We start from the raw sequence: 15,470 nt of genomic DNA on the forward strand, positions 1-15,470 counted from the left end.
GCGTGCATGCGTGTGTATGTGCGTGTTAATCCTACCTGTGTTTTCACAGCCCTTGTCATCTCGTTATCACAGTGACATTTGTTCGGGCCTGCTGGGCCATCTGGATACGTCCCACACACATGTGAGAGAAACCAGCCTGGTTTAGGTCTGACTCACATCAAACAGCCTCCCTGCCCACACACTCACACACACCAACAAACACACTCAATCACACAGAGAGAGAGAGAGAGAGAGAGAGAGAGAGAGAGAGAGAGCGAGAGAGAGAGAGAGAGGGGGAGAGATAGAGATAGAGAGAGAGAGAGATGAAAAATAGTGTGTCGATATCATTTTACAAACTGAGTGCAGAAAAACAAAAAATATTGAACAACATTCAACCCTCAATGCATTTGTTGTGTTTCTGTTGTTATTGAAAGTGTGCAGCATGCCCTGGAACAGCGCCTGTGATGTGTGTGTGTGTGTGTGTGTGTGTGTGCGTGCGTGCGTGCGTGCGTGCGTGTGTGTGTGTGTGTGTGTGTGTGTGTGTCTGTGGGACGGTCCCAGTATGCCAGAAGGTAGGGAGGTGGAGGTGTTGTTGCCACATGTTGGAGTTCTGAAACAACACATTTGGTGCCAACGCTCTGTCACAGAATTAAACATATTTCAATCGACTACAGGCTTAACTGAATGAACAACAACGGAATACAATAATACATTTTATTAGGAATGGCCTCATCTCCGAGGGACGATCCTCGGAGCCAGATGATGTGATGGCAGGATGGTTGTTGAAAACTGTTGCTGAAAAACAGCAACTGAGAAAACGAGGGTAAGTTGACACATAAATACATCCCCAGATTTACGCCCATTAGTTGAGAGAGAGGAAGGGGTCATAATTGCAAGAGTGAGCCCATAGGTTAAACAGCAAGTGTGAGGTATGTGGATTATTGTGCCGTGCTCGTAGGCTATACGGTACATAGGTGATTGAAATTCCTCACATGGCTAAGAGAAGAAGAAACAAGACGCTATGATGCTGATGATACATTTGCCTGTACAGTAATATGCCTGTACAATAAGAAATAAAGGGAAATATGTTGCTTATGCTTGCTGGATGAAGTTCAACGCATTCAGAACAGCCTTCCTGATTGAACTTTCGTTAACTACATTAGACATAGTACTGGTACAGAGATAGAGAGAAAGAGAGGGCGAAAGAAAGTGTGTCAATATAATGTTGTCGTTTTTTTACACTCAATGTGTTTGTTTCAGTTGTTATGTGTGCAACACATCGAACAGCCGCCGTGGTGTGTGTGTATTTGTGTGTGTGTGTGTCTGTCTGTGTCTGTGCGTGTGTGCGTGCGTGCGTGTATATGTGGGGTGGGGGGGCTTTCCCGTATGCCAGAGGGTGGGGAAGTAGAGGTGTTGTTGCCACATGTTTGAGTTCTGAAACAATACATTTGGGGCCAACGTACTGCCACAGAATTCAACATATTTGACACAGTACCTATAGCTCTAACAGTCTCATGTCAGAATTAGACGTTCGACCATGTTTCTCAAACATAACATTTCTACGTTGCTCTAAATGTAAAATTTGGAAGTGTTTAAGGTAACATTTAGGAATTAACTCTGCATTTTTAAGGTTAGGGTTAAGTTTAGGCATTAACTCTTAATGGTTAAAACCAAAATCTCAAAAATAACTTTTTATCACTTGATTCTAACATGCATCCGTATATCCCAGATTTAGATGCTTATGCCAATCTGTCATCCCCTTCCACAACACCCAAGCAAAATTGAAACCTACTTGAAGGTAACAGCGCTCTCTGTTGCCCCTAGTGGTCGGTTTCCATGTCATCTCCGGATGTCCTCAGACACGTATAGACGTCTAATACTGACTTGTAGCACAGGTGACCTGGCTGCATTTGCTACAAGCAGACTGGTACAGGGGTTACAGAGAAGAGATAGATTATCATTATCACACGCAGGCACTGCAATGGGGGCTTTATGCAGTATACACAGTCCATTCAAATAAATGCAACCCTGGCGGGAGAGAGAGCGTGTCTTTATCTCTGAATATCTGTGTTTGTGGGGCACTCGCTGAATGAGTGAGGCTTGAGAAATCCCCACGCTGCACTGCTAGAGAGTGAGAGAGCAAGAGGGAAAAATAGATACACTTCCTCCTCACCACAAAGTTTCCTGCACTTATGATTCATTCACTCTGCTCTTTGATACAATGTGTGTGCATGCATGCATACATACATTTGGGAGCTTGTTTTCGTTCATATTTAGTAATATTCTTATAAACACAGCAAAAAAAGAAACGCCCCTTTTTCAGTAACCTGTCTTGCAAAGATAATTCGTATAAAATCCAAATAACTTCACAGATCTTCATTGTAAAGGGTTTAAACACTGTTTCCCATGCTTGTTCAATGAATCATAAACAATTAATGAACATGCACCTGTGAAACAGTCGTTAAGACACTAACAGCTTACAGACGGTAGGCAATTAAGGTCATAGTTATGAAAACCTGGGACACTAAAGAGGCCTTTATACTGACTCTGAAAAAAAACTAAAGAAAGATGCCCAGGGTCCCTGCTCATCTGCTTGAACGTGCCTTAGGCATGCTGCAAGGAGGCATGAGGACTGCAGATGTGCCAGGGCAATAAATTGCAATGTCTGTACTGTGAGATGCCTAAGACATCGCTACAGAAAGACAGGACGGACAGCTGATTGTCCTCACAGTGGCAGAACACGTGTAACAACACAGGCACAGGACCGATATATCCGAACATCACACCTGCGGGACAGGTACAGGATGGGAACAACAACTGCCTGAGTTACACCAGGAACCCACAATCCCTCCATCAGTGCTCTGATTGCCCACAATAGGCTGAGAGAGGCTGGACTGAGGGCTTGTAGGCCTGTTGTAAGGCAGGTCCTCACCAGACATCACCGGCAACAACGTCGCCTATGGGCACAAACCCACCGTTGCTGGACCAGACAGGACTGGCAAAAAGGGCTTTTCACTGACGAGTCGCGGTTTTGTTTCACCAGGGGTGACAATCGGATTTCTGTTTATCGTCGAAGGAATGAGTGTTACACCGAGGCCTGTACTTTGGAGCGGGATCGATTTGGAGGTGGAGGGCCCGTCATGGTCTGGGGCGGTGTGTCACAGCATCATCGGACTGAGCTTGTTGTCATTGCAGGCAATCTAAATGCTGTGCGTTACAGGGAAGACATCCTCCTCCCTCATGTGGTGCACTTCCTGCAGGCTCATCCTGACATGAACCTCCAGCATTACAATGCCATCAGCCATACTGCTCGTTCTGTGCATGATTTCCTGCAAGACAGGAATGTCAGTGTTCTACCATGGCCAGCGAAGAGCCCGGACCTCAATCCCATTGAGCACGTCTGGCACTTGTTTGATCGGAGGGTGAGAGCTAGGGCCATTCCCCCCAGAAATGTCCGGGAACTGCAGGTCCCTTGGTGGAAGAGTGGGGTAACATCTCACAGCAAGAACTGGCAAATCTGGTGCAGTCCATGAGGAGGAGATGCCCTGCAGTTCTTAATGCAGCTGGTGGCCACACCAGATACTGACTGTTACTTTTGATTTTGACCCTCCCTTTATTCAGGGACACATTATTCCATATATGTTAGTCACATGTCTGTGTAACTTGTTCAGTTTATGTCTCAGTTGTTGAATCTTGTTATGTTCATACAAATATTTACACATGTTCACTTTTTAGTGACAGGGGGCAGTATTCGGAAATTCAGATGAATGACGTGCCCAAATTAAACTGCCTGCTACTCGGGCCCAGAAGGTAGGATATGCATATTATTAGTAGATTTGGATAGAAAACACTCTGAAGTTTCTAAAACTGTTTGAATGACGTCTGAGAGTACAACAGAAGTCATATGGCAGTCTAAAACCTGAGAAAAAATCCAACCAGGAAGTGGTTTGTAGTTTTTTCAACTGATTGCCTTTCCAAACTACAGTGTCTGTGGGGTCATTCTGCACTTCCTAAGGCTTCCACTTGATGTCAACAGTCTTTAGAACCTTGTTTCATGCTTCTACTGTTACTGGGCAGAGAATAAGAGCTGTCTCAAGCCTGGGACCAGTGAGTTGTTTACTGCGCACTCACGCAGGCGAGCCGCTCCTTCTTTTTCCTCTGTAATGAATACGCTATTGTCCGGTTGGAATATTATCTAAGATTTATGTTAAAAAGACCCTAAGGATTGATTGTAAACATCATTTGACATGTTTCTACAAACAGTAATGGAACTATTTGACTTTTCATCTCGGATTTTGCACTCGCGCATTATGCCTTTGGATTAGTGATCTGAACGCGCGAACAAAACGGAGGTATTTAGACATTAATATCGAGTTTATCGAACAAAACAAACATTTCTTGTGGAAGTGGGAGTCCTGGGAGTACATTCCGACGAAGATCAGGTAAGTGAAGATTTATAATACTATTTCTGAGTTTAGTTAACTCCAGAACTTGGCGGGTAACTGTATAGCTTGCATTGATGGCTGAGCTCTGTACTCAGAATATTAGCCGTAAAGCTATTTTGAAATCTGACACAGCAAATGCATTAAGGAGAAGTGTATCTACAATTCTTTCAATAACTGCTGTAAATTTTATCAACGTTTATGATGAGTATTTTTGTAAATTGATGTGCTCATTCACCGGAAGTTTTGGGAGGCAAAACATTTCTGAACATCACACGCCAATGTAAAATGTTTTTTTGGGATATAAATATGAACTTTATCGAACAGAACATACATGTATTGTGTAACATTGAGTCCTGGGAGTGTCATCTGATGAAGATCATCAAAGGTTACTGATTCATTTTAGCTGTATTTCTGGTTTTTGTGATGCCTCTCCTTGCTTGGAAAATGGCTGTGTGGTTTTTCTTGTTTAGGTGCTGTCCTAACATAATCTAATGTTATGCTTTCGTCATAAAGCCTTTTTGAAATCGGACAATGTGGTTGGATTAACGAGATGATTATCTTTAAAATGGGATATAATAGTTGTATGTTTGAGAAATTTGAATTATGAGATTTTTGTTGTTTTGAATTTGCCGCCCTGCTATTTCACTGGCTGTTGGCAGTGTGTCCCGCAGGTCCCAGAGAGGTTTTAAGTTTGCTGAAACTAAACGTAGTTGACAGTGAGAAGACATTTCTTTTTTTGCTGAGTTTATGTGTCTGCTCTGTCCTATGTTGAAATTTTGTGTGTGTGACATTTCTGTGAAAATGCTGAATGTGGAGAAGTGTATTCTGGTTTCAGAGCACTCTGAAAACCCACTGATAACTAGGCTGATTAGGAGATCAACATCAGTTAGAAGATCAAACCAAGTTTCAGTATGACTGTGTTGGAGAACTAGTAAAGGGTAAACACCAAGATTACAAAGGTGAACCATGGTGAAACAGAAGTCATTATCTTTTTAAGGCTGGGGGCAGTATCCTGAATTTCGGATGACTGACGTGGCTTAAGTAAACTGCCTGCTACTCAGGCGCAGAAGCTAGGATGTGCATATAATTGGTAGCCTTGGATAGAAAACACTCCGAAGTTGCTAAAACTGTTAGAATAATGTCTGTGAGTATAACAGAACTGATGTGGCAGGCGAAACCCTGAGGAGAATCCATTCGGACATTTTTTCTTTTGAGGTCACAGGCCATTTCAATGCTAGCCTATGGGATATTCAAAATAATTCCTCCCAGATTGCAGTTCCTATGGCTTCCACTAGATGTCAACAGTCTTTTAAAAGGATTTCAGGCTTGTTTTTTGAAAAACGAATGAGTAGTTGTAGTTTTTCCAAGGTGTCTCTCATTAGAAAAGTGGTCTTGTGGCGCGCGTGAATGAGGTGTGCGCTCTTCGTTATTTATCTTCCCTATTGAACATACTATTCTCCTTCTTAAATTTGATCATTTATTTAGATATTAGAGCACCTGAGGATTATTTAGAAACATCGTTTGACTTGTTTGGATGAACTTTACTGGTAACTTTTTGAATTCATTTGTATGCATGTTTAACGTGTGGATTACTGAATCAAGCGTGCCAACTAAACAGATATTTTTGGGATATAAAGAAGGACTTAATCGAACAAAATGACCATTGGTTGTGTAGCTGGGACCCTTGGGATTGCAAACAGAGGAAGATCTTCAAAGGTAAGTGATTTATTTTATCGCTATTTGGGATTTTGTGACACCTGTGCTGGTTTGGAAAAGTATTTTGGTATGGGGCGCTGTCCTCAGATAATCGCATGGTATGCTTTCGCCATAAAGCCTTTTTGAAATCTGACAACGCGGTTGGATAAACAAGAAGTTAAGCTTTTAAACTATGTAAGACACTTGTAGTTTCATGAATGTTTAATATTACGATTTTTGTATTTTGAATTTTGCGCACTGCAATTTCACCGGATGTTGTCGTGGTGGAACGCTAGCGTCCCACCTAGACCAAAGAGGTTTTAAACAAACATTTGTCTCTTAATAAACCAATTAGGCACATTTAGGCACTCTTGACACAACATATTGAACAATGCAATGGAATTGGTCATTGGATCAGTCTAAAACTTTGCACATACATTGCTGCCATCTAGTGGCCAAAATCTAAATTGCTTCTGGGCTGGAATAATACACTATGGCCTTTCTTTTACATTTCAAAGATGATGGTAAAAAAACATGTTTTTTGTATGTATTATCTTTTACCAGATCTAATGTGTTATATTCTCCTACGTGAATTTCACATTTCCACAACCTGCAAAGTGTTTCCTTTCAAATGGTATCATGAATATGCATATCCTTGCTTCAGATCCTGAGCTACAGGCAGTTAGATTCTAGGCAAAACTTGAAAAAAGGATCGGATCATTTTTAACCCTGAATATACCAACATATGTTACGTACATGGATTACCAACTGGGGTCGTTTGACCCCAGGAAGAAACTTGGAAAAAGCTAAAATCGAAAAGAATATAATTTTTATTATTATCAAAACATCAATAGACATGAAAATAATGTAATGTGAAATAAAGAAATAACCAAAACAATTACATCTAATTTGCAGAAATCCCTTATTTAAAGTGATCCTAGTAGACAATTACCAAAAATCTGGCTTAGTTTTCTTTATTTACTTACCCCACAGCCAGCATTAGCATCGCTGCTAGTGAAACAATGGGAGAAGTAGGGACTTCTAAAAGCACGCACAAATCCTCAAATGTTATAGCAACCAAAATACCATAACAATTTGCACAAGTAGAACACTGGAGAGCATTATAGGAAATCTGGTATTAACATCAACAGAAAGAAAAAAATCTGAGAATACACACCAAATGCTCCCGAGTGGTGCAACGGACTAAGGCACTTCATCTTAGTGCAAGAGGTGTCACTACTGTCCCTGGTTCAAATCCAGGCGTTATCACATCCAGCTGTGATTGGGAGTCCCATAGGGTGGCGCACAATTGGTCTGGGTTTGGCTGGGGTAGGCCGTCATTGTAAATAAGAATTTGTTCTTAACTGACTTGCCTAGTTAAATTAAGGAAGACTATGCGTACTTTCAGAGGGTAGCTAGTTTCTGTATTACAGTTCTAACAACTATGTATACCACTGACAGACTTTAATGAGCTGATTTGACTGCAACAAAGCATATATTTAAAGTAATTTAGATTTTGTACATGGTCATACCTAGTTAGAACCAGTTATGCTAAATGATTAAAATGTAAAAAAATATATATAATAGCCATATTTGAGTACATAAGGTGTACCATCTTTGCCGGTGAACTGTCTATCAGGTCAAGATCACTCCAACAGGTTCCCCTCCATCCTCTAAGGATATATATAACTTAATATTATGTCTCCAGAGAAACCTGGGTTAAAATAAATACTTGTTTAGATTTGCCCTATACTATTCTTTTGAGAATACACACCAATACAGCTTTCTGTGCAGATTTAGAGCCTATTTGAGTTCTGCATTGCATCTCTATCAAGTATTTATACCATTGGCAGATTTTTATATGCACAAAAATAAGGTCATTTTGGTTTTGTTTACAGTCATACGATATGTGGCATAGAAAGCAAAATGTTAGGCATAGAAAGACAATCTGCAGACATATAGCTCCCCATCTGGTCAGAATCACTGACACAGGTCCTCCTCCACCCTCTGGTGGTATGGATAACTTGTTATTATGTTTCCATAGAAACTTAGATTCAAATATAGGTCCTATCTATCAAAATATTCTAAACAGCATTAGGTGTTTTTGGCTGGAGTGAATTGAATTAACCTTTGGGCTATGATCAAAAATATGAATGGGGTCAAAATGATCCCAGTCGGTGGTTTGAGGGTTTTTAAAATTGTAATATTGTATAATATTACTCAGTCTAAAGGAATTCATCTAAACTTTCAAAATGTCTGCCATCATGTTACAACCATCTCCTGGTTTATTTCAAGCTATGACTGTCAAAGAGGAAAAACTCATATAGAGTAATGTGTGCGTGTGTGCGTATGTACGTGCGTGTGTGTACAGTCGATTTTTGTGTAGAGAGAGGAATTGTGGTGCATGGATGTGGCTGTATAAGAGCGGTACTAAAGGCGTGTTTAACGCTGTGCTCGTTTCTCTTGGCTTAGTGTGTATTGTTTCTGTGTGGGCCTGTGTGTGCGTGTGAACACTGTTTTATAAATTCTGCTGTAATATTCACTGACATGCTAAAACACTGCTGCGCACCGGGTGGGTTCTCCCTGTCACATCGCCTCATCCTCCTCCATCTTCCCCCTTTTTTCTCTCGCTTTCTTTCTCACCCTCCCCTCTCCTTCTCTTCTCCCTCAAATCGGTCTCACAGACACTCCCCCCTCTCTTTCTTTCTTTCTCCACCCACTGTCTCTCTCTCACCCTCCCCCCTCTCTGCCTGCCCTCTCTCTCATCTATAATTGAGCGTTCCCACAGTACCAACTTAATTTGCTGCCTGTGAATAATGAATGAGACACGTTTTACCCTCCGCTAGTTTGATAACCGTTTAGTCGTTTATCTGTGCTATCCGTGACCAGGTGTGGATATCACCCAGGCCTCGCGGTGCGGGCATTGCCCAGGCTTGGGGGTGCGGGCATCACCCACCATGTGCCACCGAGGGAGGGTGACTACCAGGCAGATTATGTGGATGGAATCGCCTTGGGAAAAGACAAAATGGACCAAAAATGCATGTCTCCCTCTTTAACAACATTATTAGGAAGACGAGACAGATTTACAGTACTCACATGGAAGCCCATCATATTGCTATGTTATACTGTATGTTATATTGCTTTGATTAATATTTAGTTAGGAGGCAGGGCAGAGAGCAGACATTCACTGTACGGAGTTCGAGATGGTGCACTCTTTATGAAGAGTGCATCTGACAAGGGCAATGAATGTCCCTTCAGTGCAGGTGAACTCTATAACTTTACAGCAGTATTAGACCCTAGTCACCCTATAGTAACCTTATTACCTTCGGCCTACAGTAATGGTGCCGGTATTTCTTATACAGTATGAACATTGCACACACACATACACACTCAGTCATAGCACACTACCGTGGGATTCTATTGATGCAAAAACATCAAAGTACCTTCTGGGTTTTAACACCTTTAACATCTTCTCAATGGACTTTCAAGCTGTGCTCTACACACACGTTTGCACACACACACACACACACACCCACACCCACACACACACACACACACACACACACACACACACACACACACACACACACACACACACACACACACACACACACACACACACACACACACCACACACACACAGACACAGACAGACACACACGAACACACACTCACTCTCTCTCACACAGGCACCATGCTTATTAATAGCATGTTTCAGCTACACAACGCCACGGAGAAGTGCAAGCGAGGCGGTTTATAGCCGGGGGACCATAGATGACGTTACTCCTCTTGGGGTAAAGTTACGTAAAGTAACAGCTGATCACTGCCCCTTCCTTCGCAGAAGGCAAGTTGACATAAAGTGTTGTCAACTTTGTTCTGAGGGCAGAAAGAATCAGATTTGTTTAGGGCAGCACAAATTGGTTTCTAAAAGGTCAATGGGCGGTGTTTAACAGATAGGGGTGGCAGGTAGCCTAGTGGTTAGCGCGTTGGGCCGAAAGAACATGCTTAACTAATCAGAGCAAGCTATTGAGCTAAGCATTTAGCAACCTCTTAGCTACTCATGCTAAATGAATAAATAGAGTTAGCTAGCTAGCTAGGTGTAAAATATAAAACCAAGTGAGCTACCATTTGGTTTATTGAAATGTTAAGTTGAATAAGCCAATTGAATGTAAAAAAAAAAACAGGGCTTGTTCCTGTAATGTCATCATCCTGTGTATGATAGTTTTGGCCTGCCTCACTAACGATGCCTATTCCCTGCCTGTACTTTAGCCTATTGGATTTCCTGTTATCAACCTATTGCCTGATCTCCTGGATGACATTAATAGCCTTTTCCCTGCTTGTACTGTTGCCTTTTTGGACCCCTGTGTATGACCTTCTGCCTGCCCCTGGACCCAACTACCTGCCTCCTCCTGCGGGCCTTTACAAATTAACACCTGCTGCTCCCTGTGCTTGAAACCAGCTCTCTGTCTCCCATCGTGTTCATTACACCACCAGGCACTGGGAGATGAATTCACCTTTCAGCAGGACAATAACCTAAAACACAAGGCCAAATCTACACTGCAGTTGTTTACCATGAATATAGTGAATGTTCTGGAGTGGACGAGTTAACATTTTTTACTTAAATCTACTTGAAAATATATGGCAAGACCTAAAATTGCTTGTCTAGCAATGATCAACAACAAATTTGACAGAGCTTGAAGAATTTGGAAAAGAATAATGGGCAAAGGTTGCACAAACCAGATGAGCAAAGCTCTTAGTGACTTACCCAGAAATACTCACAGCTGTAATCACTGCCAAAGGTGCTTCTACAAAGTATTGACTCAGTGGTGTGAATGCTTATGTAAATGAGACATTTCTGTATTTCATTTTCAATACATTTTCTAAAATTTCAACAAAAAAATAGCACACACACGCGCACACACGCAGGCACACACACCCACACACACACATGCAGGCAGGCAGGCACATGCACAAACACAAGCAAAATAGCCACCACTCCCCACCACACTTGTCTAACAGCCTGGCCATTAAGGCCCAATATGGTGAGTCACTGTATAATGACACAGCAGCTCATCATCTCACTGGCTGTTGATGGATTGCCTGTCATTCTGTTTGCGTTTTTGTGTGTGTGCGAGATTGTGAGCGTGCTTGTGAGCATGCGTGTGTGTTTGTGCTTGCTTCCATTGTTGCATGTGTACATGATTAGTGCAATGATGGTGGTGATGATGATGAAGATGATGGTGGTTATTGTTGTTGCTCCCAGAAATGCACTGATGCTCAATTCTTCCTTCACATATTCTTTGTCCAGGGTAATCTTAAAATATATATATACTGCTCAAAAAAATAAAGGGAACACTTAAACAACACAGTGTAACTCCAAGTCAATCACACTTCTGTGAAATCAAACTGTCCACTTAGGAAGCAACACTGATTGACAATACATTTCACATGCTGTTGTGCAAATGGAATAGACAACAGGTGGAAATTATAGGCAATTAGCAAGACACCCCCAATAAAGGAGTGGTTCTGCAGGTGGTAACCACAGACCACTTCTCAGTTCCTATGCTTCCTGGCTGATGTTTTGGTCACTTTTGAATGCTGGCGGTGCTTTCACTCTAGTGGTAGAATGAGACGGAGTCTACAACCCACACAAGTGGCTCAGGTAGTGCAGCTCATCCAGGATGGCACATCAATGCGAGCTGTGGCAAGAGGGTTTGCTGTGTCTGTCAGCGTAGTGTCCAGAGCATGGAGGCGCTACCAGGAGACAGGCCAGTACATCAGGAGACGTGGAGGAGGCCGTAGGAGGGCAACAACCCAGCAGCAGGACCGCTACCTCCGCCTTTGTGCATGGAGGAGCGCTGCCAGAGCCCTGCAAAATGACCTCCAGCAGGCCGCAAATGTGCATGTGTCTGCTCAAACGGTCAGAAACAGACTCCATGAGGGTGGTATGAGGGCCCGACGTCCACAAGTGGGGGTTGTGCTTACAGCCCAACACCGTGCAGGACGTTTGGCATTTGCCAGAGAACACCAAGATTGGCAAATTCGCCACTGGCGCCCTGTGCTCTTCACAGATGAAAGCAGGTTCACACTGAGCACATGTGACAGTCTGGAGACGCTGTGGAGAACGTTCTGCTGCCTGCAACATCCTCCAGCATGACCGGTTTGGCGGTGGGTCAGTCATGGTGTGGGGTGACATTTCTTTGGGGGGCCGCACAGCCCTCCATGTGCTCGCCAGAGGTAGCCTGACTGCCATTAGGTACCGAGATGAGATCCTCAGACCCCTTGTGAGACCATATGCTGGTGCGGTTGGCCCTGGGTTCCTCCTAATGCAAGACAATGCTAGACCTCATGTGGCTGGAGTGTGTCAGCAGTTCCTGCAAGAGGAAGGCATTGATGCTATGGACTGGCCCGCCCGTTCCCCAGACCTGAATCCAATTGAGCACATCTGGGACATCATGTCTCGCTCCATCCACCAACGCCACGTTGCACCACAGACTGTCCAGGAGTTGGCGGATGCTTTAGTCCAGGTCTGGGAGGAGATCCCTCAGGAGACCATCCGCCACCTCATCAGGAGCATGCCCAGGCATTGTAGGGAGGTCATACAGGCACGTGGAGGCCACACACACTACTGAGCCTCATTTTGACTTGTTTTAAGGACATTACATCAAAGTTGGATCAGCCTGTAGTGTGGTTTTCCACTTTAATTTTGAGTGTGACTCCAAATCCAGACCTCCATGGGTTGATAAATTGGATTTCCATTGATTATTTTTGTGTGATTTTGTTGTCAGCACATTCAACTATGTAAAGATAAAAGTATTTAATAAGATTATTTCATTCATTCAGATCTAGGATGTGTTATTTTAGTGTTCCCTTTATTTTTTTGAGCAGTGTATATATTTACGTAACAATTCCTATTGAGTGGAGCCCTCACAACTGTTTTTCAGGGTAAACCTAAGTTATGTTGAACATAATTTATCCCTGAAAACCGTAAATATCCCCTTTCTGCTGAACCCACGGAGAGTGCACCTCCAGAGACCTAGAGACGCACCTGAATCAATCCAATACAGCATGTCTGACAATGTCTGCATCTCTCGCTCTCTCTTTGTGTGTATCTCTCTATCTATCCCATTCTACCTCAGTTTCCCTTCCTCTCTTTGTCTCTCTCCCTCAACCACACACACACACACACACACACACACACACACACACACACACACACACACACACACACACACACACACACACACACACACACACACACACACACACACACACACACACACCACACACACACCACACACACACACACACACACACACACACACCAAACCACACACACACACATACACTTTACTTCTGAATCTAGTATCCAATGTCAAGTCTTGAGTCTGAATAAGTCTGAAGCTGTGGGGGCAGAGAGAGAGAGATAGAGGTGGAGGGAGGGATGGAGGGAGGGTGAGAGAGAGAGAGGAATAATAGAGAACATGCCTGCTGCTGCTGTTGAGTTCAGTGGGTTTATTAGTGGAGAAGAGAGCAGTGAGTGGAGAGAGAGGATGAGAGAGATGGGCATCAGAACTGAAAACCCAGCAGGAAAGACTTGGTGCGTGACTTACATACACATGCTCACACACACACACACTCACATGCATACAGTACACTCATACACCATTTCATATTCAAACACACAAATGTACACACAATGCGTTCAGGAAGCATTCACCCCCTTTACTTTTTCCACATTTTGTTGTGTTACAGCCTGAATGAAAAATGTATTCAATTGAGATTTTGTGTCACCGGCCTACACACAATACCCCATAATGTCAAAGTGGAATTATGTTCATAGAATAAACGACAGCCTAAATAAGTTCAGGAGTAAAAATGTGCTTAACAAGTCACATAACAAATTGCATGGACTCAATCTGTGTGCAATAATAGTGTTTAATGTATTTTTTGAATGACTACCTCATCTCTGTAACTCACACATAGAATTATGTGTAAGGTCCCTCAGAGCATTGAAACTTAAACACAGATTGCAACCACAAAGACCAGGTAGGTTTTCCAAAGCCTCGCAACGAAGGGATTGGTAGATGACAAAAAAAGCAGACATTCAATATCCCTTTGAGCATGGTGAAGTTATTAATTACAGTTTGGATGGTGTATCAATACACCCAGTCACTACAAAGATACAGGAGTCCTTCCTAACTCAGTGGCCGGAGAGAAAGGAAACCGCTCAGTGATTTCACCATGAGGCCAATGGTGACTTTAAAACAGTTACAGAGTTTAATGGCTGTGATTGGAGAAAACTGAGGATGGGTCAACAACATTGGAGTTACTCCACGATACTAACCTAAATAACAGAGTGAAAAGAAGGAATCTTGTTCAAAACATGCATCCTGTTTGCAATAAGTATAACATCTGAAGTATAAAATTTGACAAAAATATGTACTTTATGTCCTGAATTCAAAGTGTTATGTTTGGGGCAAATCCACCACAACACATTATTGAGTACCACTCTTCATATTTTCAAGCATGGTGGTGGCTGGATCATGTTATGGGTATGCTTGACATCGGCAAGGACTAGGGAGTTATTTAGGATTAAAAAAAACATGTTTTAACTTTGTGATCATAAGAAATTGCATGTAATTGGGTGAGATAAAAAATTTTTTTTTTTTTATCACTTTTGATTTCAGGCTGTAACACAACAAAATGTGGAATAAGTCAAGGGGTATGAATACATTCTGAAGGTACTGTACATGCATGCACTCTTACACTGTAACCATGCACCTACACTACCAGTCAAAAGTTTTAGAACACCTACTCATTCAAGAGTTTTTATTTATTTTGACTATTTTCTACATTGTAGAATAATAGTGAAGACATCAAACCTATGAAATAACACATATGGTATCATGCAGTAACCAAAAAAGTGTTAAACAAATCAAAATATATTTTATATTTGAGATTCTTCAAATAGCCACGCTTTGCCTTGATGACAACTTTGCACACTCTTGGCATTCTCTCAACCATCTTCACCTGGAATGCTTTTCCAACCGCCTTGAAGGAGTTCCCACATATGCTGAGCATTTGTTGGCTGCTTTTCCTTCACTCTGCGGTCCGACTCATCCCAAACCATCTCAATTTGGTTGAATTCGGGGTATTGTGGAGGCCAGGTCATCTGATGCAGCACTTCATCTCTCTCCTTCTTGGTAAAATAGCCCTTACACATCCTTAAGGTGTGTTGGGTCATTATCCTGTTGTAAAACAAATGATAGTCCCACTCAGCCCAAACCAGATGGGATGGATGTGGTAGCCATGCTGGTTAAGTGTGCCTTGAATTCTAAATAAATCACA

General features: G+C 42.4%; 1 protein-coding gene across 1 annotated transcript in view; it reads left to right on the plus strand.

The window, feature by feature from the left end:
* Positions 1-617: 617 nt before the first annotated feature.
* Positions 618-15,470, plus strand: part of LOC115166152 (cadherin-like protein 26) — a 106,254-nt gene continuing 91,401 nt past the window's right edge. Inside the window, exon 1 of the mRNA XM_029719892.1 lies at positions 618-802. The gene's annotated coding sequence lies outside the window, so the exon portion shown is untranslated. The remainder of the gene's footprint in view (positions 803-15,470) is intronic.

Source organism: Salmo trutta, chromosome 28 (genome assembly GCF_901001165.1).
Source record: "Salmo trutta chromosome 28, fSalTru1.1, whole genome shotgun sequence".
In the NCBI taxonomy this organism is placed as follows: Eukaryota; Metazoa; Chordata; class Actinopteri; order Salmoniformes; family Salmonidae; genus Salmo; species Salmo trutta.